General features: G+C 35.8%; 1 long non-coding RNA gene and 1 pseudogene across 5 annotated transcripts; one reads left to right on the top strand and one right to left on the bottom strand.

Moving 5' to 3' along the window:
- The first annotated feature begins 6,646 nt into the window (after positions 1-6,646).
- LOC149182546 (uncharacterized) lies at positions 6,647-24,728 on the top strand. Of its 4 annotated transcripts, none has more exons than XR_016257142.1 (6): positions 6,647-6,962; positions 10,657-10,701; positions 13,625-13,669; positions 14,111-14,206; positions 23,484-23,641; positions 23,762-24,728. It is a non-coding gene; the product is annotated as an uncharacterized LOC149182546 (long non-coding RNA). The 4 variants fall into 4 exon arrangements; XR_016257141.1 differs by having other exon boundaries at positions 23,481-23,641; XR_016257144.1 differs by lacking the exon at positions 13,625-13,669.
- LOC149182547 (methylesterase 17-like) lies at positions 10,810-12,700 on the bottom strand (annotated as a pseudogene). The gene is made up of 5 exons (XR_016257385.1): positions 12,673-12,700; positions 12,329-12,444; positions 12,082-12,222; positions 11,672-11,797; positions 10,810-11,445 (listed from the first exon to the last, which is right to left on the bottom strand). The product of XR_016257385.1 is annotated as a methylesterase 17-like (transcript).
- Positions 24,729-25,487: the final 759 nt, after the last annotated feature.

Here is a 25,487-nt window from a genome sequence, read left to right as displayed (position 1 = left end):
CTCCTTGTGGCAGAAGGGCTCAGCAGACTGATCCACAAAGCCAGAAGTGAGGGAAAGGTAAAAGGTATCGAGGTTGCAATTAATCTCTTCATTACCCACCTTCTTTTTGTTGATGATATTCTGATTTTCACTAATGGTACTGGTAGTGAATTAAAGGAGTTAAAATGCATCTTTGATCTTTTTCTAAAAGCAACAGGAATGCAGATAAATTCTGGGAAATCACAAGTTTGTATGGCCGATTTTGAAAGAAGGAGAAGAAATCAAATGGCTGAACTTTTTCCTTTCCCAAGTCAACCTCTAGAAGTTCCATTCAAATATCTGGGCTTTTGGTTAAAGCCTGTTGCCTACAAAAAAGATGATTGGAACTGGCTTATAGCAAAGATAGAAACTCGAATATCTCACTGGAGCTTTAGATGGCTGTCCAGAGCCGGTAGATTGACCCTTATTAAATCAGTCCTATTAGCTATACCAGTGTATTGGACAGCCCTAACTTGGATCCCCAAAGGAGTAATGGAGAAAATTAGAAGAATTTGTTGCCGATTCCTTTGGGCAGGCAATAAGGATTCATCGGGATTACCATGGGTGGCTTGGGACAAAATCGCCAGACCTAAACAATGGGGAGGTTGGGGGATAAAGAGACTCCCAGAGTTCAGCATCTCATTAGCAGCAAAATCAGGGTGGAGGCTCATCACCATGGAAAATCTGTGGACCAGGGTGGTGAAAAGGAAGTATATAGACCCAATGCCTTTGGAAGATTGGATCCGGAGTCAAAACAAGAAGGTAAAAAATCCCTCAGCAGTCTGGAAGGCCACGGTGGAAGCCTTTTCAGTGATTGAGCAAGGACTAGCTTGGAAAGTGGGAGATGGGAGACAGGTCAGGATTGGCAGGGATCCTTGGATAGGATGCAATGAAGATTATGCCCTATCCCCAGGCTTTCTTCGACACCTTGATTCAAAAGGTATTTCAACACTAAATCAGGTGGAAAAAGTGGGTCAGTCCACGATCTGGGGACAGGCCTGGAAGGACGATGAAGAACTTGGGTTAAACATTAGATGGAAGAATGAATGGGCGGTTTTCATTAAAGAACTGCAAAGATCCAATATCAGGATTAAGGACGAACCTGACTGCTTGTTATGGGCACATAGCAATTCTGGGGAGTATTCTCCTAAAGATGGTTATTCTTTTCTTATGGGAAAGAAAGGCTGGGGAGTTCCGGATTGGTGGGCAAAAGATATATGGAAATTAAAATGCCCTGCTAAGTCACGGCTCTTTCTTTGGTGTATACTAAAAAGGAAGGTTCCAACATGGGAAACATTACAGAAAAGGTTTTTATTTGGGCCAGGGCGATGCCCCTTATGTAAATCTGAAGAGGAAACCACCAATCATCTCTTCACCACCTGTGCTCTCTCAAGGAAGATCTGGGAGGAGGTCACTGCTCTTCTTATGGTAAAAGCTCAGTGGGGGCAAGATCCTTTGGATGATGCTTGGAGGAAATGGTGGAAATCCTATCCGGAAGGGAATATGAGGAACCTGCCACTTCTTTTCTGTTGGGGAGTTTGGCTCGCTAGAAACAAGAGTCTGTTTCATGATAAGGATACTCCTTCCTCTGTTATAGCTTCTAATATCTCAGCCATTTATTCAACTTTGCCTCCGCCCGAGGACAAAAAGTCCAAAGCAAAACAAAAACATATCAATATTCAGGAGGGTATTCCGTGTGGTTATTTTGATGGGGCTTCCCAAAATAATAGAGCTGGAGCTGGTTTGTATATCCTCATCAATCCCGAACATTCTTTAAAAGCTTCTGTTGGTTTGGGTACTGGCACCAACAACTTCGCTGAACTTTCGGCCTTGAGATACCTCTTATGCTGGCTACATTCCAGAAACATCAACACCATACAGATTTTTGGAGACTCACAAAATGTCATAAATTGGGTCAATGGAAATGCAAATTGTCAAAACCAGATTCTGAAAACTATTGTTGAAGAAATTACTTATCTGAAGACTTTTTTTAACAGGTTGTCAATTTGCCATATATACAGGGACAGGAACGAGGAGGCAGATCAGCTATCTAAGGCTGGTCTACAACAGGATCCGGGCAACTGGGCGATAGAAGAGACCAGACAGGGGCAGTCTTTCAGAACAGATCAGCCCCCTTATGCACAGGATCTTTGATCTCAGGATAGATCTTCATTTTTGACAGCTTTTTTCTCAGTTTTTGTATAGTGGTTTTGGTCTTTGTATATATGTTTTCCTTTTCAGCTTTCTGTTACCGGCTTATAGCATGTAGTTTGTCAGACTATTCACAAAACTCTTTGTTTATATTAGTTTTGGATGACAGATATTTACAGTTTTTGGTTTTTTCTGGGGTTGTTTATCCTTCTATGAAGGTGACCCCAGGTTTACTTATGTACATGCTCTTATACTGTTTTTTACATCCTCTGGGAGGAGACTCCAACAGCTTTACAAATGACAGCAGAATAGCTCCCTTTGGGTTGAGCAGAATGTGTTCTTATTAAGCCTCCTCATGGCTTTTGAACTATATGTACAAAAACTTTTTACAGTATTAATAAAAAGTTGTGCTTTTTTCCTCGGAAAAAAAAAACAATGAATTGAATATATTTATTACTTTTATTATTATTTTAATTGAGCTAGAATTATGTTTTATTATTATTATTTTTTTATCTAACAATTCACACTGCAACATCTCCCTTATACAGGGTTGTAGAGTCCCGCCAAACTCAACAAGAACAAATTCATGAGCTTCATAGTGAATTTGGGCATTGGCCAATTCCCAAGATACTATGAGATGAATCAGCTCTGTGACACTACAAGGGTTGAAGATGAAAAAACTTTCTCTTAAATTTTCTTTCTTATACTCATTCAAATTAATTTTCAAAATATTTTTTACACTACCAACCTTCTTGACATTTCAAGTCAACAAAATTATGGTGATCTTGGAACCCTTTGGTTAATGTTTTATGAACATAGAAATAAAATGCTAAATAATTCCAAGTAGTCTCTTACCTTCTTAAGGTCCAATAAATGATCTGTAAACTGTTGTAGATATTCCACTGGATAGTTCATCATAATGGGTCTGATAATATTATATTAAAAATCTGAAATTCTACACTTACAATTTTATTAAATTTCTAGATTTGTAGATTTTACTATAATTAGTGCATGCATGTGAATGGAAATTATGAAGAAAATAGAGAACAAAAAAATAAAATATGGCACACACATAAGACACAAGATATTCTCTAGGAAACCCTTTCGGGAGAAAACTCAGCTAGAAGGTGAGGACACTCCACTATCTTTTTCTGTCTGGAAATATGGCTACATGTACAAAAAAATATGGTTTGTGGCCCATGGACTACTACAATGCACAAATCCTCTTTGTGTGCTCTAGCTCCTATCTCTCTTAGTTATTTTTGCTCCACTATGGAAAATTGCCCTCAAAATAATGGAATACCTCTTCCTCCTAGTGGCTCAGTTATAACACAGACCAATAACCTACTAGTGGTTAAGTTTGACTACATCAACTCTTAACTAGAGTTACAATATAAACCCTTCTAGATTCTTTTACATCACAATCACATGGCTAGCCTCTTTTTTCATGAATAATGGGGGCTAATGTGGCATCCTCTTGAATCATGGTGGTGAAAATAGGGAGGTCAACTTCTGAATGGCATAACTTTTGCTTATGGACTCTGGTTGACACAATTCTTATATCGATTGAAATATATTTGTGTGTATAATAACATGAAAAGGTGTTGTGCTAGAGTGAAGAAGTTTTAACCCCAAAAAAATGTTGCTTGATGTCTCAAAACACTCCTAGCATGTTTCAGACACTATTTTTCCAAACAGGGTCTCACCGATAAAAATGATCCCATGAGTTGATTCCTCCTCTTTTTCCACTCTTAATGCATCGAGATGGATGACAAACAATATAATGATCCAATCTGGATCAATAAACCATATCAGTTCTAGTAGAGGTTAATCATCATCATTGTCACATAATATATGTTGGTTAACATCATAATAAAATGTTATGTATATGTTTGTTAATAAATAATGTTATAGTAAGCCTCAAGGGATATCTCAATTGGTCGAGTTCCCATTGCTAAGTACCTTGCCAATTGGGAGGTCACGGGGTCAAATCTTCTCGACACCCTTCGGTTAGGCCCAACCAAATAAGCCTGCGGGTAGATCCCTTTAGGCAAATTTGCTCGGATTATTTCTCGTGGATGTAGCGGCCACTCAATGACCGTGAACCACAGTTGAAAAATAAATAAATAAATAATGTTATAGTTATTCTTTTTCTAATATATATTACAAAATAAGAACAAAAATAATAAGAATAATTTAATTATGTATTATTAAAAGAAAAATAATAAAAAATAATAATAAAAAAATTTGTTTGTTTGTATTTTTTTATTTTCTAGTTTGTTTATGACCTATGGGACTAGTCTGTGGCTAAAAAACCACTACCTAGGACATTTAAGTTGTGACTAAGAAGTTGTGACCCATAGCATCTAAGCCATCAAAATAATCAAGGATCACACCCCACTTAGGCCATACTAACCATTGACATGGTTATATTTGTGCCCATAGGGTTCTAAACCTAGGAGCTTAACAGAAGGAGTGCCGTAAGCAATGTAGCTTGTCACCATCTAGTCTAGTCCTAGTGGACTTATTTTATAATATTATATATATTTGAAAAAAAATACAATAACACATATTAGTCAAATATAAATCTAAATATTTATATGTGAAAGAAAAAGTTTTGAAATATATATTTGATATGAAATTACTTAAAAAATAAAAAATGCAATATTCTTTAAATATATTATTATAATATAGTTCTGGGGGAAGATCAATTTGTGATTGAAGTGATGTGAAATTGTGAAAACAAAGAGATTCAAGGTTCAATCCCTCAGTCGTGACCTGGTGTAAGGAGAAGATGGCAAGTTGTAGGCCCCAAAGGTATAATGGTAGAGGCTAGAATTGACCCTATGTCACGAGAGTACAAGACTAGCTCAGTTTTCGATTCCTATTAATTATATATATAGTAGAAGCTAGAATCAACTTTGTGTCAAAAATGACTTAATCATTGATTCCTCAAAATTATATATATAAATATAAATATATAAAATCTAAATTTTAGATTTTATAAATTAAATAAGATTATAACTAATTTAAATTTACTTTAAATGATGAAACCATTTATGCTTTAAAGAATTTTAAAATTCGAATTAATATAATATTATTTTATTTATTTATTTGAGTGGTTATGAGTTAAATTAATTTTATCTAAAAATAACTAAAAATCTTATATTATAAAAAATTTAATCCATCAATTTGATATGAGATATTTTCATTTTTCCTTAATTAAAAAATAATTATACTAAATCATAAAAAAAAATGATAATCAATTATATAATATAATCAATTATATTATATGATGAGCTTTTGTGTATTGAAAATGGTGCAGTGGGGATGTTGATTCTCACGTACTCTCACTCTTATATCAACTTAAGCTTCCTATCAAAAAATACATGACAAGCTTGGTTTCATTAGCAACTCGCAATCATATCTATACATTTTTCGTTTTAGTTAGTTGGTTTATATCGTACATTTATTTACTCTATGTTTTAAATAATCTTAAATTTGTAAATTATTATTTTATAATAAGGTAAAAGTTTTAATAATTTTATGATAAAATATTAATTTGTATTAGATTATTATTTTAGTATTAATTTTAAATTATACTATTTATAAATAATAATATTATTAATATTTGAAACATTTTTGGAAGAAATTATATTAGAAGATTTAAGTCGATGTGTTTTGAGCGAACTAATCTTATGTGGTTTATCATCAAGACAAAATGAAGAATCAAATCATAGTTGCAAGTTAAGAGGGAAATAACACCTTCTAATAATTATAAAAAGAATGGCTATAAAAATGGTTAAATTTGACTTGGTGAAGAAAAAGTGAAGAAATAATATAAATAAATTGAAAACTTATTTTTAATTAATTTTAAAATAATTTAATTTTAACTCAAATTTTTAATTATATATATAATTTTATAAAAATAACATGACCAAGAATATATAAATAAATATAGATAAACAAAAAATTATAACAAAATAAATATAAATAAACAAAAAAATTATAACAAACTCCTAAATAGAGTAAACATTACTTTAAGAAAATCATTTTATTAGTTAAAGGATAAATTTAAATATTATAAGCTAACAGAGATGATATAAAAGAAATAGATTTTTTTACTAATTTGATTATAAATAAATAAATGCATATGCAGTTTGTTTATTTTTACGCCGTAAGGCGTTCCCTCTGAGAAAGATCTCCCTAAAATGTGAGGTGTGCGATCGTGAACCATTGATTTTGTGTGTTAGATGATTGGAGTGTTCCCTCTGAGAAAGATCTCCCTAAAATGTGAGGTGTGCGATCGTGAACCATTGATTTTGTGTGTTAGATGATTGGAGTGTTTTCGACCGTTCATTTAATCTGTTTTATTTATAAAAAAAATGATATTTTCCCATGATAATGGGCCATGAAAAGCCAGACCTCGCCTGCTGGCCATGAGACTCTTCTGCTGCCTTCGCATAGACTGCCTGCTGGCAAAGAGACTCTGCGATAAGACTCTTCTGCTGCCTTCGCATGCTGACAAAGAGACTCTGCGATAAGACTCTTCTGCTGCCTTCGCATAGCCTGCCTGGTGGCGTTGAGACTCTTCGCAGAGATTCTTTGTCGACAGTTATTTGGCCTCCATGATTCAGTGGATTAGTAGCTATTTAAAGTTCGACCCACAGCTATCAAACCCTCCTCGTTTACGTTTTCCTACTGTTCATACTACATAGCTTAGCTGTCTCTTCTATAAGCTTACATGCTTTCTGGGTTTGTCAAGTATCCAGTTATGATCCAAGTCCTCCAAGGTACGAACTCTCTATCCGGTCAACGGTATCATGCATTGATTTTTCTGTGCTGAAATTCCTGATGCTGAAATACTTTCGCTGTTTGAATTATTTCACTGTTCGCTGAAATTCCTGATGCTGAAATACTTTCGCTGTTTGAATTATTTCACTGTTTGAATTACAAAATTTGTAAAGTGTGTGCTTGAATGTCGAGAACAGTACTATTCTAATGAGAGAAAGCATGAGATTTTTGCCAATTCCCGACCAGCCTCCGAGTGATTAAATTGGTATTCTTCAACTTTCACAAGCTGAAAAGTCATTCATATATCCCTGGTACCTGCTTTTGATTTCTTTGCTTGCATAATGACCTTTAAAACAGATCCCTAAACTTCTCGTTTCTCTTAACTCAGGTTCCTGGATTCTTAGATACATGTGCTTCTTAAAACTCTGAACAATACAGATATATGAATTTCCACCATATCTGTCATTTGCAAAATATGCAGTGTTTAAGGATTCTGCCATGCAAAATTTGAGTAGGAATTATGATGTTAATATCCTGGTCAACCAAAGAATCGAATCTATGCATTAGTGACGTATCCAACAGAAGTGCAATATGTTCATGGCTGAGGATTTTCATTCTCTCCCAAAGTCTTGTAGGTGATTTGTTTACCTAGAGAAAAATACGTTCTTTAGAACCGACCCTACTTTTCTATCTGCTCCGATAATTGGGATATCTTAACATTTCCAAATCTCTTGCCCTCCTTGAGTAAATTTTTCCAATCCCTTGGTAGCATTGCTTTTTGTTTTGAAATGGCACATCCATTATAGGGATTTGACAGATTGTTTCCTTTTGAAGTCAATGAAATGGCTATCAAAGCAAACCTTATCTGACTTGACTTGACACTGATTTGGGGTTGTTGTGGATCTTGCTTTCATATCACTGTTTATTTTCTGTGAATGATAGCACATCACTGTTAGGTTGAATTTTCTCATCATCTCAGAGCTACATTATCTACTTCATTTTCTATGTAGAATACCCATAATTAATAATGAGAAGATATTTCTGCTAGGTGTTCGTAATTGAGTTGTTCATATGTTACCTCAACAGGTCACTTACTTTTTTGTCAAGGCACACAGTCCATTCAATTAAACAGAGACAACTCCAAAATTTCACCTTTTTGTCATTGCTGGTCGTAGCTGAAATAGTTGTGAGACCACTTTATGTTGCAAGAGGCTGAGGTGCCTAAACCATATCAGTGAAAAAGCTACCTTATACTCCTCAATAAGAAAAAGGAGGCTTGTCTCCAGATAAGACATTCTCTCCGAGCAAGGAACAGATGCCAAAGTCTCATCTTGAATGACTTCCTCAATGGCAGGCTGGCAGCTATTAACTTCTCTATGGTAGTGTCAAACTGGTGTTTCAAGTCAGAATAAAATTCTGAAGAAGCTTTCATTAATGTTTCCTTTTCTGAAAGAGATTTTCTAAGGGCATCTACCTCCAAATGTAAGGAATCTCTTTCATTTGCATTTTGGGCTGCTTGAAAAGCCATTTCAGTGCATTTTTCATCCAGTACTGTGCACTTACCACTAATCTCTTCAAGTTGGGCACATTTCTGAGATAGCTCAACTAACTTAACATTCATATCTTGAATATCTTGGTCCTTTGAAAACAAAACAGACTCAAGTTCTCTTATAGTGGGTTCAAACTGTGATCTTTCATCCAATGGTTTCTGCAAATGTTTCATGAACTTGCTACAGTCAGCGACCAGGGTGTCCAATGCCACAAAAGATTGCATGTTTTCTTCTCCAACTTCACTGGACTCTGCATGCCGCAGAAGATCAACTAGCTCTTCACTATGCTCAGACATCCTCTCTTGCTGCTGGACCAACTTTCTAAGCTGATCATGGATAATAGCAAGTTGTTGTATAGCTGAATCTCTCTCCCCCTGCATCACAGAAACTCCTTAGTTTTTCAAATGAATTCTGCATTTCTGAATTCTCTTAACTATGGAATTCAAATATTACCTGCAAGATTGTACATTTTGCAAGCTGTTTTACTATAAAACTCACAGCAGTAGCAAGCTGCAAATCAATATTTGAAATTTCTGATTCATTAATAGATTTAGATGGTTGAATGGTTTCCTCAATGTTTTCTGCCTTATGAACTGTTGAATTTTGACAATCAGTTTTCTGTCCATTTACACAATCATCTTAAATCTTAAGTAATCTTCTGCCTACTGATCCTCTGCCACCTATCTTCACCAGCTGTCCTTTATCCTATTTTGGAGGAATATATTTTTCACCTCTTAACTAAATTCTTTACCTTAACATTTTATATTCAACAAATAATTTTCTCATCATCTCAGAGCTACATTATCTACTTCATTTTCCATGTAGAATATGCATAATTGATAATGAGAAGATATTTCTGCTAGGTGTTCGTAATTGAGTTGTTTAAATATGAAGGTCTTACAACAAGGTGGCTGGAAGTTCTTGTAACGAGATCCAATCTTGTTAACTTTGGAAGTAATTTGCCTCATAAAATGTATTTATATATTTTACTTCTGAAATCACTATTTAAGTTTGCAAAGTTATACATATTCTATTTTTAGTGTGCAAAGTCATGCATATTCTATCTTTAAATTTGAATTGATAACTTTTCAATCATGGTGTTGAATTACAAAATTTGTAAAGTGTGTGCTTGAATGTCGAGAACAGAGTACTATTCTATTGTTTGCCTAGGATTTTATAACATAGGAAAACCTTTAAATCCCTGCAAAACCTTCCTCATGAGGATTAGATTGTGTGGATTATGTTGGGTTTTCTTCTCGTTCCATCTTGACTGGTGTTGCCTCAAACTTAGAAAGCCACTTTTGGAGGTTCTCTCCCATTGGCCTTGGAATTTCACACAACATGGCAGTGGATTAGACTTTTGAGTTGGTGTTTTGACCTATGCTCTCAGGTTATTCAATCAGGCTTTGTTGACTTTGTCAGTGGTTTATCCTATGCTTTCTGCCAAATTTGTGCAACATTAAATATAAATCTAGGCTTCAACTTGGTGTTTTGAACTATGCTCTCAGGTTATTCAATCAGGCTTTGTTAACTTTGTCAGTGGTTTATCCTATGCTTTATGCCAAATTTTGTGCAACATTAAATATAAATCTAGGCTTCAACTTGGTGTTTTGAACTATGCTCTCATGTTATTCAATCAGGCTTTGATGTGCATATATATATATTTCCCATGCAACGAAGTACAACCTTATATTCTAGCTATACTCTCAATTACAGAGTATAAGTAGGGTAAAATGTTTTTAAATATGAAGGTCTTACAACAAGGTGGCTGGAAGTTCTTGTAACGAGATCCAATCTTGTTAACTTTGGAAGTAATTTGACTCATAAAATGTATTTATATATTTTACTTCTGAAATCACTATTTAAGTTTGCAAAGTTATGCATATTCTATTTTTAGTGTGCAAAGTCATGCATATTCTATCTGTAAATTTGAATTGATAACTTTTGAATGATGCAACATATTTTTTTAACCATCAAATTATATTAAAAGATGATATTAAACTACTTGTTCTCGGATCATCTTGCACGTAGTTTAATCTCTGTTTTGTTATTGAATTTCTCCCTGCCTTTATCTGACAATATCCATTTTTTACTATGTGTGAAGCAGTTGCAAACTAATTTGTAGTTGCTGTTCAACTTTCAGCGTTGAAGGACATTTCTGGACGTTCTCTGTATTGCTTCAACTCCGGTAACTAATCTAATCTAATCTAAAACTTACTCAAATAAATGAAATTAAATGTTAAAATCAACTTACTCTGCTCGTAGAATGAAGAAAAAAAACATAACACCTTTCCTGTGCAATCTCAGAAATATTAACTCATAACCATAACTATGCCTAGAAACCATGGAAGTATAAGCTCCCGTGGAACGTAAACAAGCTTGACCAACTTGTGTAGAAAGAGACACACACAAATTGAGTCTCAAACAAGGGAATGGCATCAAAGCTTTTATCAAATATAGCTTCCACTTTTGTTCAGTTCTTATCCTTTTGCTTTCAATATAAAGCAAAGCTTCCGTGTCAAAGTCTAAATTTGCAGGTGCATTAACGAGCTGAAATGATAAATGGGATCAATAGGAATATGTACATCTGAACCAGATGGTATATATATTTAGTATATCACCAAAGATGAACTACAACAATGGTTGGAACATTTTCAACCTGCAAACAGCTGGGCAATTTGAATCAGGTGTCCATGGAGCTCCAGAGGGGATGAAAAGAAGGGGCTGTGGTCCGTATCCATGATAATGACCTTATCAGGAGGCCACATTTTGATCATGGCTTCCTGTTTATCCAACTGTAAAACTCTGTCCTGCAAGGTCTTTATATAAACTCTTGGAACCTTCATAAATTCTTCTGAGATTGCAGTAAAAGTGGCTGTCTGGATTGCCACAATGATGTTGGTCTTAACAGCAGTGAGGCCAGAGCAGCATCCTGTAATTTGAATATACCCACATCAACATTTAATGAAAAAACTAGATATTGGGTTTTAAGTGGCCTCCATAAATACATATCCAGTTGGATTTTGGTGGAAATCACAGAGCAATGATTGAAAACTGCATAAATAGAGATGGGTTATCCATTTTCAAAAAAGCCACAGGCCTTAATTACCAGTGAAATTAGGGAGTTATTTGTTGTGCTATTCTGATAGATTTTATACCTCAGGTGGGCTGAGTTGATATAGAATTTCTTGTTGCAATTCTCTGAGTACCATTGCGCTTGTTGGTGGGTGTTCTGGTCCAAGGCCATGGTAGAATTCATATTCGTTTAACAGATCTGGAGTTCCCTGCACAGATTGAATTGAAAAATTTTCATTTCCTGTATCTAAACAAAGAAATACACACACATGTATACATATAAAATATGAAACATGTTTGGAGAATTTTTTAGCATTCAATTCAATTTGCACAGAGCAAAAACTGCTTATATAGTATTAAAAATCTGAATAAATGTTTCTTATGCTTAGACCCAGTTTCATACAAAACCAACGTGGGTCTTTAAAGTCATCTCTGAAGCTCAGATCACAACATTAGATAACAGTAATTGCTTTGAATTCATAAGGTCAACAACCTGCTGGACATCTTGGTCTGTACAAAACCCATGAGACAGCATGGTGGCAGAAACATAAACTGCAACAGCAATCTTATGGCCAAACTCATGGATTGCATGTGTCAAGCTCAGTCCTCCAGCACTGTGGCCAACCAGCACAACCTACATCAAACAAACAACAGATAAATATGCCAAATAACTTCAAATTTGCATGGCAACTGAGCTAGCCTCACTGTCAGAGGCAATTGAATCCAGGCTGATCACAGACCTTCTGAGTTTGAGGTATTTCTGACAGTATGTTGTTTAAATATGAAGGTCTTACAACAAGGTGGCTGGAAGTTCTTGTAACGAGATCCAATCTTGTTAACTTTGGAAGTAATTTGTCTCATAAAATGTATTTATATATTTTACTTCTGAAATCACTATTTAAGTTTGCAAAGTTATACATATTCTATTTTTAGTGTGCAAAGTCATGCATATTCTATCTTTAAATTTGAATTGATAACTTTTCAATCATGGTGTTGAATTACAAAATTTGTAAAGTGTGTGCTTGAATGTCGAGAACAGAGTACTATTCTATTGTTTGCCTAGGATTTTATAACATAGGAAAACCTTTAAATCCCTGCAAAACCTTCCTCATGAGGATTAGATTGTGTGGATTATGTTGGGTTTTCTTCTCGTTCCATCTTGACTCGTATTGCCTCAAACTTAGAAAGCCACTTTTGGAGGTTCTCTCCCATTGGCCTTGGAATTTCACACAACATGGCAGTGGATTAGACTTTTGAGTTGGTGTTTTGACCTATGCTCTCAGGTTATTCAATCAGGCTTTGTTGACTTTGTCAGTGGTTTATCCTATGCTTTCTGCCAAATTTGTGCAACATTAAATATAAATCTAGGCTTCAACTTGGTGTTTTGAACTATGCTCTCAGGTTATTCAATCAGGTTTTGCTAACTTTGTCAGTGGTTTATCCTATGCTTTATGCCAAATTTTGTGCAACATTAAATATAAATCTAGGCTTCAACTTGGTGTTTTGAACTATGCTCTCATGTTATTCAATCAGGCTTTGATGTGCATATATATATATTTCCCATGCAACGAAGTACAGCCTTATATTCTAGCTATACTCTCAATTACAGAGTATAAGTAGGGTAAAATGTTTTTAAATATGAAGGTCTTACAACAAGGTGGCTGGAAGTTCTTGTAACGAGATCCAATCTTGTTAACTTTGGAAGTAATTTGACTCATAAAATGTATTTATATATTTTACTTCTGAAATCACTATTTAAGTTTGCAAAGTTATGCATATTCTATTTTTAGTGTGCAAAGTCATGCATATTCTATCTGTAAATTTGAATTGATAACTTTTGAATGATGCAACATATTTTTTTAACCATCAAATTATATTAAAAGATGATATTAAACTACTTGTTCTCGGATCATCTTGCACGTAGTTTAATCTCTGTTTTGTTATTGAATTTCTCCCTGCCTTTATCTGACAATATCCATTTTTTACTATGTGTGAAGCAGTTGCAAACTAATTTGTAGTTGCTGTTCAACTTTCAGCGTTGAAGGACATTTCTGGACGTTCTCTGTATTGCTTCAACTTCGGTAACAACCTTAATCTCCTTTCCGAGTTTTTGCTTCATTTCTATTTCATCCATGGACCATGATAGAAAATCCTCTTCCATCAATTGTACATTAGCCACTCAGCAACTATAGAGTCTTACTTGCAAGCAGAAAGTGTTTTTCATATATTTAACATTATGTATATTATAGAAGTAAAAGATCAGTCTTTTATCATATTGTTCAAGTTCCTTTGGAGACAATGCTTAATAGTAAGTGGGTGTTATGGTAAACATTTTTATTTGCTGGGGCACCCACATTTGCCTAGGATTTTATAGCATAAGAAAACCTTTAAATCCCTGCAAAACCTTCCTTGCGAGGATTAGATTGTGTGGATTATGTTGGGTTTTCTTCTCACAAAGACTATTAATTTGCATAGCACTGTGCAGCTTGTTTTGGTTACTCACACAACAATGTTAAATACAGATACTTTGCCTTGGCCTACTCTGTTTTGTCACTGGGCAATCCAACTTTCAACGTTGACGGACATTTCTGGGCGTTTTCTATATTGCTTCATCTCTGGTAACAACCTTAATCTCCTTTCTGAGTTTTTGCTCCATTTCTATTTCATCCATGGGCCATGATACAAAATCCTCTTCCATCAATTGTACATTAGCCACTGAGCAACTAAAGAGTCTTATAAATTTCATTCAAAATTATTTTTCGATTGAAATGATTCAGTTATATATATGCTTTCTTGATAATTTAAACTTTATTCCTTTGTGTTTAACTAATGCAAAGTGGTGCCATCGTGGCTGTCTTGTTTTTTAGTGTGTATTGATATTATATTCCACTTGTCATTTTTTTTGTCATCCACACATTAAGAAAGCGGAAAACAAATACATGCATGTACATTTACATTTAGAATGCATGTGGTAATTGATTTAGGACTTTGCGTGTGCTCTCTGCTCTATGTTCAAACAGTTTCGCTTCTCTTTCCTTAGTAGCTAGGATTTTCATTGCAAAAAAAGAAAGTAAACGATTGTTTATCATCTTAGATTGCATATTTAGGAATTGTATCTGTACATCGCGCGATCAACCTTAAAGGCAAACTTCTTAAGAAAGATCAACTGTAAAATACATTTCAATAAACATAAAAAACGCTTTGGAACCTAACGCACACCATTTAGAAGTCTAGGCTAGAGACGTGTTCCGGCGTCGTAAAGCCTGGTAACTATCACTTTTATCGTAGGTTGGGTGATTCCTCCTCTTTGAAATGACAAGTGCCAGTATGGACTTGTGCTCCCACGTACCGTCGAGTATATATTGGGAGACCACAGTAGGCTATATCCTTTATCCTTAGGAAGCCGTGTCTGCCGCCCTATCGATCGCAATGCACTGAACACAGCATTCGGGAAGATTGACTGCCGTACCATAAAAAGTATTCTGCAGTTTTGCGATTGGTTTGGTAATCCCCCTGTCTAGATATCCAGAGTAGTCACTTTCGTTCCTTTTCAGACTCCTTAAAAGAAAAGGACCATCTGAGCACTTGTCACTTCAGGCTCATTAAAAATCGAAGGTGACTAGAGTCATCTTTAGCTTTTTCTCGACTCTTAAAAAATGAAAAAGCAAATTGTGTCAAAGTGTCATAAAATTTATTTAAATCGGAATAACCTCACAGAGTAGTCACTTTCATTCCTTTTCAGACTCCTTAAAAGAAAAGGACCATCTGAGCACTTGTCACTTCAGGCTCATTAAAAATCGAAGGCGACTAGAGTCATCTTTAGCTTTTTCTCGACTCTTAAAAATGAAAAAGCAAATTGTGTCAAAGTGTCATAAAATTTATTTAAATCGGAATAACCTCACTGTTCCCTCGTTGGTCTTGTCACTTCAGGCTCATTAAAAATCGAAGGCGACTAGAGTCATCTTTAGCTTTTTCTCGACTCTTAAAAAATGAAAAAGCAAATTGTGTCAAAGTGTCATAAAATTTATTTAAATCGGAATAACCTCACTGTTCCCTCGTTGGTCTTAGGGTAAGAAAATGGAGTCCACCATTCAAGGATTTCCCCATGGAGGAATCCTGCTCCCTTTTCCTCTAGGGGAGATGTTGGTGCACCTCATATGGCTACATTGACCCTTCCAGGGCTTGCAATTGCCCTGCCAATATACTTTTTCTCGACCTCTGCCGTTCAAAACACCTTGATTCTCGATCAATCAACTCAGCAACCAGATGATACTAGAGTTGCCCAGATCGAAGGCGACTAGAATCGTCTTTAGCTTTTTCTCGTCTCTTAAAAATTGAAAAAGCAAGTTGTGTCAAAGTGTCATACAATTTATTCAAATCGGAATAACATCACTGCTCCCTCGTTGGTCTCAGTTTGACAAAATGGTGTCCGCCAATTAAGGATTTCCCCTACTCCCTTTTCCTCTAGGGGAGATGTTGGTGTACCTCATATGGCTACATTGTCCCTTCCAGGGCTTGCACTTCGCCTGCTGGTATGGCTTTTCTCGACCTCTGTCGTTCAAAACACCATGATTTTTGGGCAATCAAATCAGCAACCAGATGATACTAGAGTTACCCCCAAACCTTCTATTTCATTTGTTTCTCCCTCTCCTTCCTCTGCGCTTCGTGGAAGTATGCTTAAAAAAAATGAACGTATAAAGATGTTGTAATAAATATCTTTCTTCATTATGTTTATAAGCTTAGATGCCCACTCATTTAGAAAAAAACTAAACATGCTTCTTTCAACATTTTTGTGTTTTGTTTTGTACCAGAAAATGACATCAAACCTCACTGAAAATGCAATTTCCTCAATGTTATCTGGATCAACTCATATTCAACCATACCTGCAAATTGCTGAGCTTGAGCCAATACAACCAATGCAAAAATCAACTCCACGATATCGTACTGCAATTTCAGACGGAACAGATAAGAAACACATCATGCTTCCAAAAGATTTCAATGATCTCATAGCAACAGGCTTGCTACAAAAGGGTTCTATTATAAATGTTAAAAGTTGGACTACCTCAGCTATTGGTCCTTCAACGTAAGTTTGTTATAAATTTCTTATTTCAAATTTAACATTCTTTTACTTATAACACAACCACTTCTAACAGTTATTCCTTTGACTCTCATTTGTCGTGTAGGTCTATAAAGCTATTAGACTTTGAAATATCTACTTCATTTGCACCCTTAATTGGCAATCCAAAAACTATGAGTATCCCCATCACATCTGATGAAAACTCTCCATCCTCATCGGATCCACATCCTCCATCAAAAAGGCCCTGCCCTCTTCCAACTACTCCAGCCCTGTCCGTTCAACCGGTTCAAATTCCCATCAAATCGTTAAACCCTTACCACTCAAACTGGTGCATAAAAGGATACGTCCAAAGGAAAACAACTCTTCGACAATTTCAGAATCAATACGGACCCGGTAAAGTGTTTGGCTTTGACCTGTTCGATACAGAGGGTGGAGAAATACATATTACATGTTTCAACAATGTCGCAGATTATTTCTTCGACAAAATCCAAAATGGAAATGTCTACATTGTTTCTAAAGGGAATGTGAAAATGGCTAATAAGCAATACAACCACTTGAACAATGACTGGGAAATTTTGTTGAATGCAACATCTACCATAGAACATGTTGCCAGTGAAAAAAAACATAATCCAGCAGTGCAATTCAGTATAAAATCAATTGATGATATCAGAACAACAAACGTCAACTCCATTGTTGATATTTTGGGTGTTGTCACAGACATTTCCAGTATATGCACTATACGTAGAAGAGATGGCTCTGAAGTCAATAAACAAACAGTACAGCTTCAAGACATGTCAGGGTATAGCATAGATGCAATCTTTTGGGGCGATAATTTTAATGCCGTTTCACAGGAAATCTCCTCCCTATGTGCTACAGGAAATAACCCCATCATTGCAATCAAATCTGCACGTGTTGGAGAATTTAATGGGAAAAATATCGGCACTACAACGAGATCCATTGTTCTTGTAGATCCTGACATTGAAGAGGCCCATACGCTAAAGTCGTGGTTTAAAAAAGAAGGCTCGACTGCTGCTTCAACATCTTTGACAACAAGATCTCCTTTTTGCCCCCAACAAAAAAAAATAACAATTGCTGACATTTACAGTATGGATTCCTTAGAGAAACCAACATTTTTCCAATTAAAGGGCACAATAACAAAAATTGGTATGGATAGTTTTTACTACATTTCTTGCCCGTCGATTGTTGGTGGGAAAAAATGCATGAAAAAACTTATTCCACAAAATACAGGGGTGTGGTTCTGTCCAAAATGCAACGCTGAAGTAAGTGACTGTGATTACAGATACTTATTGAAAATTGACATACAAGATCACACTGGTGAATTGGCTTCAACTGTTGCTTTCGAAGACGCGGGCTCTACAATTCTTGGAAATAATGCCAAAGACTTCTATCTATTATCTTCAGATCCAAAACTAATCAAGGAAATTGTCTCTAGAGCTCTATGGACAGATCATATCTTCACACTTTCGGTGAAGACAAAAACTTTTAAAGAAGTCCCACGATTGAAATGCGTTATCATAAAAGAAGAAAAACTGCATTTCACGACAGAATGCAAAAACATCCTTCGAGAAATTCAGAGCATCTCGACATTGTAAATAAATATTGCAGAATGTGTTCCTTGCTTTTTGGCAATTCCTATTGTCCAATTTTATAAATACAACTTTACAAGATATATTGTTGCATGTCTTCTTATGAAAATTTCTTATATACCATTGAAATAAATATTTGTTCTCCATTGTATCTAGCATTATGTTAGTAGACAAAATCACATTTTTTTTTTCCTTTTATCAACTTTACACATGAAACTACCTACATGTATGCAGAAAAAATACTAATACGTTCTTTCAAAAACATTTCTCAAATAAAAAAATTCACATGGCACTATTCAGAACTTAGATTTTTTTCTCCTTCTTTCGCTTTCGCTTGCATTTTTTACCCTTCTTTCGCTTTCATACAATAACGTGGTTGTTGTCTCTAAATAACATTCTTGTTTTCCCCTCCCTTGCTTATAGGTACCATAAATTTTGTGAATGGCTTCTTCTTCTAATAATGAACGTGCTCGAAGATACTATGCAACAAATAAAGAACAAATAAATGCACGGCGCTGTGAGCTTTACCAAGCAAAAAAAAACATCATAGAATGTCAAAAACACAAAAAACAAAAGGGTGACCAACCTTCCTCGTCTGAAATGCCCCGCCCTGAAAACAATCCTCCCTTGCAATTATCAGGCTCTTTATCTTCTCAACAAACCTCTCAAACAAATACATCCATGCCTCTTTGCCCTAACCCCTCCTTTGCACATGCTTTCAGCAACGTTTATACCGATCAAGCACATCGAGATTTCCGTTCAAAGCTTGATAAACTTCCACCTAAATGCCCATGCTCCATTTGTCTTGAATCATATCCTGGAATACATATCCGCAATTCCAACCACATGGATTGCTGCTCTAGATGCGCCTCTGAAACAAAGGGTCATCGCTTCTCATTATCAAACAACATGGACCCTGGCCCTCAACCTGCTCTTACGTCTCTTTCGCAAATAGAAGAAATGCTCATTGCTAGGGTTAACCCTATATTGCAGGTATCACATGCACGTGGTGGCCAGTATAAATACAGTGGCCACACAATTTGTTTTCCTCAAGACATAACAAAAATCGCAAACATGTTGCCACGACGTGTTGAGCACTTGGACATCCTAATTGTCACGCGTCATAGTAATGACCATAAGGCTTATGATTTCATTGTCAGTAGACATCGCGTTCTCGCTGCATTGGAATACAAATTGGCTAATGACCCATACTATAAGAATGTTCGTATTGATTCCAATGCACTGGCATCCTTACCAGCAATCCCCACCGATGTCTCCTCCTCCCTTCACCATTCCAATACTACAGAAACCACTGTTCGCCTTCCAATTGAACCACCCCATGAGCTCACCGAAGATTTCACAGACCCATCCGCTGCCCAAACATCATCGTTCGTACCCATAATACCCAATACAAATACAGAAATTCAAGAAATCCGCCATTATTTGCATGCTTGCAACCACCAATCTGATACTACAATTGAGTGGCCAACAATTGGTTTATCGCCAGTCAATGAATACAACACAGAAGGTCTACTCTCTATGGCTTTCCCCGCCCTTTTCCCGACAGGCGCTGCAATGCCAAATCAGCCAAGAATGAAAGCAGTGCAGTTACATGAATATGCACTTCATCTCATACGTTACTACGATAACAGATTTGGAAGCCACCCACGCTTTCGTTATTACATATATAATCTCATGATGCGGCATCGCAGTCAAGCAACAGCGTCGATTTTTGTGAAAAAAAGCATCACAGATAACTTTCCAATATCTATTCGAGATCTGAACATTCGATTAGAACAATTTCCAGATGAGCAATTGGCGGATCAAGTCATGCGATTCGGTAGCTCTTTACGTGGAACAAGGTCATTTTGGCACAAATCTAAAAATGAACTAATGGACATGATATCTCAACTCGGTTGCCTGACATTCTTCTTCACATTAAGTGCAGCTGATACAAAATGGCCTGATCTTCATGCAGTCATGCCCGAATGTCTTCCTACTGATATTGGAAAACAACAAAAGTGGAGAAATGATAACATTATCTCTAACCCACATTTAACATCGCTATATATGCACCATAGATTCACAGCATTTCGTGAGATTATCTTGGAGAAACACCTGAATACAAAAGATCACTGGTACAGGTACGCATTCTACCGCATTTTTTTTCCTCCAAGAACTCTAAACATCATTCCTCACCTATTGCAAAATTATCTTACAAAAACGCATTCTTGTTAGGTATGAATGGCAACATAGGGGATCTGTGCACATCCATGGTTTCCTTTGGATAGAAAATGCACCTGATATGGGGAATCTCAACTGGGAAGACACAGAAGCAGTCGATATTGCAAGGCAGTTCTTCGACAAATATATTTCCGCTTGGAACCCTCGTGCTCCTTCGAATTCAAACCAACCAAATGCTTGGACAAATCCCGAAGACCCTTGCCTGTTGTCCACACCGCAAATCTTCAGAACCAATCCTTTCAGTGACTATGAACAACTCGTCAATTGTGTTGAACGTCACACAAAATGCTCAGAAAGCACGTGCCTAAGAAAAAATGGATCCTCACTCCAATGTCGTTATAAAGCACCGTGGGAATTACATCCAAAATCGGCCTTATTCATTGATTCCAATGGCCAAAAAACATACACCCCTGCTCGGAACGACGATCGACTCAATAGCCATAACCCTACCATCCTATCTATTTGGCGTGCAAATGTTGACTGCCAACCAGTACTCTCCATACACGTTGTACAAAAATATATCGCCAAATATGCATCCAAAGCAGAAAAAAAATCTGAAAGCTTCCATGACATGCTACGTAGAATTGTCCTTGCTTCACCCATTGCTGACCCTGCAACATCCACATTTCGAAAATTTCTTGCTGAAACCCTTGTTGATCGTGACATTGGAGCCCAAGAAACCTGCCATATGCTGCAAAAATTACCGTTAACATTATGTAGTCGGCCATTCATTTCTTTAAATGTAAACCAAAAAATTCTTATGCGCCTTCCACAAACGGACGCCACCTCCACTACATCCCCGCACTTCATAGATACATATCCAACGCCCTTCTACCCTAGAGTCCACATCACTAATAGAGTTGGCAAGATCCTGGTCATATGATCCTCGTCGCAAAACAAACAAATGGAAACAAAGGCCTACAAAGGCAATTGTTCGGGTCATACCACGCTACTCCTCCATACCATCCACAACAGAACCTTGCTACGCTGACTTTTGCAGGGTTGAGCTTATGCTATACAAACCTTTTCGCCGTATCGTACAAGATATAGGAGATTCTGCTGCAGATTTCATCGCAAATTGGCAAACATTTCGCCCATTCTACAATCCTTGGCATCAACACCGCACACTATCTGATATTGAATCTGTCGCAAATGATACCTCAACTATGAATGAAGCCAATCCAGCAGACGCCATGGAAATAAATGAATGGGAATTACTTTCCCAATTACACCCTACAAATGAGCTTCTCATAAATGACCTTGACATGCTTGGTCTTCGTGGCTTTGATGACACCCATAACTGGAATCATACCACTATCCCATTGGATCTACAAAATAATGCAATACAATTCATTGAGAATAGCTGCTCCATCCACCGCATTCTTCAAACACATCAACATACCCTGCCGACCCTTACTACATTATCTCCAATGCAAAGAAAATCTCTGAATATTATTTTTAATCATTTTGCTAGGAAGGATTATTTACCCGCTCTCAGAATGATAATACAAGGCACTGTTGGTACGGGAAAATCCCTCCTTATTAATTGCATCAAAGATATGCTCATAGGCCTTGCAAGCCTGGAACCTTCACCGATCATGCTCCTCGCCCCTACAGGGTTTGCTGCCTTCAACATACAAGCATCGACAATCCATTCTGCTTTGCACCTTCCTATAAAGGATCTTATGCCGTTAGAAGGTAGTGCTCTTGCAAAATTCCAGGAAGAACTCAAGCATATAAGATACATACTGATCGATGAAATGAGCTTCATTGGGCCAAAGCTTCTCAGCCATATTGATGAACGTCTTCGCGAGGCATTTCCCCACCAAAGAAACACTCCTTTTGGTGGTTGTTCCATAATATTGGTTGGTGATCTCGGTCAGCTGCCACCCGTCAAAGACATACCTCTGTATGCAGGGACGAGCCACGGAAGCGCACTGTGGAGCACCTTCAACACAGTCATCACATTGGACACAATATTTCGTCAACAAGGCGACGACATCGCACAGGTTACTTTCAGGAACATTCTCCAGAACATTAGAGATGCAAATCCAACAATCGATGACTACAACATACTCATGTCGCGCACAAATTCCTTTTTATTAGAAGAAGAAATACGTTCATTCCATGATTCCATGCATTTATTTCCAACAAATGCTCAAACAACGGTCCATAATAAGCAAATGATGAAATCTCTTAACACTCCTATCGCACGATCCATTGCTGAAGATGACACCACATATTCCAGTCTTTCCTCTGAAGATGAGCAACTTGAGCGAATTGTATTGCTATGCAATGGCGAAAAAGTTATGTTGACTTCCAACCTTTGGGTTTCAACCGGTCTTGTTAATGGTTCCCTTGGAAAAATTGTAACCATATTTTACAAAGAATCAACTGCACCACCACAAATTCCAACATTTGTTGTCGTAGATTTCCCCAAGTACATTGGGCCTCCTTGGGATGAAATAAACCCCACTCACTTGCCTATTCCAGCAGTAAAAAGAAATGGTCGTGCACAAATTCCACTAAAGATGGCTTGGGCTTTAACCATACATAAATCTCAAGGTATGACCCTTCCAAAAGCAACAATTGACATTGGAAAAACAGAACGTCAAGGTCTCACATTCACAGCTATTTCAAGAGTGCCTTCTCTGCAAGATCTCCGGATTAACCCCGCATTCAGTTTCGATCGTTACGGTAAAATGAAGGACAACAAAAACATTGCTCGCAGAAAACACGCGGAGGAAATTCTCCGTTCAATGCCGCCTCCAGATAATCTGCTCCAACCCGTACTTTGACATCACCAAAAGGTTTCCTCCATTTATTTACCTCATTCTCTTTATTAACATACTTTTCATATCTTTCAACAACAACAAACTTTAATCATTATTAGTAAATAAGCAAATATTAGAATGTCTTTATATTGTCTATACATCTCATTCTTACCTTTTCTTTCTTTTGCAGCAGGCCACATGGGCTCAGAAATAACATACCTACACAACTACATGTAGATTGGCAAGCAAAAAAACTGCATCTCCAGCTGTGCATTGACCTCCAATGGTGTTCAATATGCCGTTATTCACCATGCATCTTCCACTAACAATATATGGATCCCCATAGCAAAGGTAACTTCATTACCATTCATTCCAGATTCATTTTAACACAACTCACCTGCAGAGTATTACTAATACATTTCTGCAACTGGTTTACATATTACTAATTCTAACAAAATATAAATTTTGCAGGTCCATTGCTGCTTCTTCAGGCCTTCGCTGCCTCCACCATGTTTTCATACAACTTCAAATATGGAATGACAAGCACAATGTTCTTTAGACTATTATATTCCTTCTCGAACCTCTTTTGTTACAATTCACTGTTTGTATTTTCCATTTCAAACTTGAAAAAATATGTTTCAAGATCGAATACCGTTTTCATTGTTTGTTTCCTCACAACTATTTGTGTTTTCCATTTCAATCTTTAAAAAGGATGTTACAACACACTTTGTATTTTCCATTTCAAACCTTAAAAAGGATGTTACAATACAATATTTGTATTTTCCATTTCACACTTAAAAAAAGGATGTTTCAACATCAAATACCATTTTGATAGTTCATGTCCTCCCAACTATTTGTGTTTCCCGTTTCAAACTTAAAAAAGGGATGTTTCGACATCAATGCCATTTTGATAGTTTATTTCCTCACAACCATTTCATTGTCAATGGGTTTTAACATATTTTGTTTACAAAATCAATTGACTTTAATGATTATAATACATGTTTTCAAAATATCTTCATATTAATTTAATTTTCAATTTCAGTAATGGTTTCTTAAATAGCCCTTTCCAAATCAATATGGTTGCTCGGTTGTTGTTCGCATATTAATTTAATTTCCCATTTGAATAATGATTTCTTAAATAGCCCTTTCCAAATCAATATGGTTGCCCGGTTGTTGTTCACATGGACTCATTCATTTATCTTCACCTTTAACTCCACAGTTTTTCCAACAACAAACAAAGGTCTCTAAACAGGTTCAATGCATATTTATGGCTGCTTGCATTCCATTTCAACGGTTTTCGGCATCGCTCCCTCAAATAAAAGCTCGAATTCATCGACCCTTGCTTCCAAAAAAGCCCGCAGAAGCCTATTCACGTTTCAATATTCTTCCACACACTATGCCTTACGGCGTTTCCTTTGCAACACTAGGTGCAAATGCTAGTTTATGTTTTAATAAAAAAACATTTGTAGAAGACTTCAATTTAGGCATAATATGCGGAAAGAATATATATATATATATATATATATATATATATATATATATATATATATATATATATATATATATATATATATATATATATATATATATATATATATATATATATATAGATAATTTGAATAATAATTATTAATATTAATTATATTAATAATTTTAATAACACTATTAATTAAAAATATAATATTGATATTAACAAAAATATTATTAATGAAGTTTCTATATATATAATTCATAATATTAATATAATAATTATATATAATAATAGTATTACTAGTAATAATTTATAATAATGTTATTATACTATCATTAATATTAATTTTAAAATTAATATGGTTGATATATATTTATCAGTCTTATTTTCAAAAGTTGTTTGGCATATAAAAGATAAAAAAGCAACCTATCTGCATACATCAACCACATTTACTAATGTGGTTGTGCTAGTATAGGAATATATTTAAAATTTTCTTTTACATTTATTTGAGTTTTATGTTTATTCATATCAATTTTAAATATTTATTCATTAGTATTAAAATATGTAATCTTGGAATTTTGATTTTCTTGGAATTAAGAAAGTGATTCACTTTTTCATATGAATTTTCTCATTTGCTGCTTCTTTATATAAAAAGTTTCTAAGAGATTTCAATACAAAAGAGATACAGTCTCTTCTCATATAATAAGGTTTTTTAATCTAACAATT

This window comes from Pinus tabuliformis, chromosome 3_2 (genome assembly GCF_031772625.1).
Source record: "Pinus tabuliformis cultivar Carrire ecotype Pingquan chromosome 3_2, CPIR1, whole genome shotgun sequence".
Taxonomy (NCBI): domain Eukaryota; kingdom Viridiplantae; phylum Streptophyta; class Pinopsida; order Pinales; family Pinaceae; genus Pinus; species Pinus tabuliformis.
This window is presented reverse-complemented; position numbering and strand designations above follow the sequence as displayed.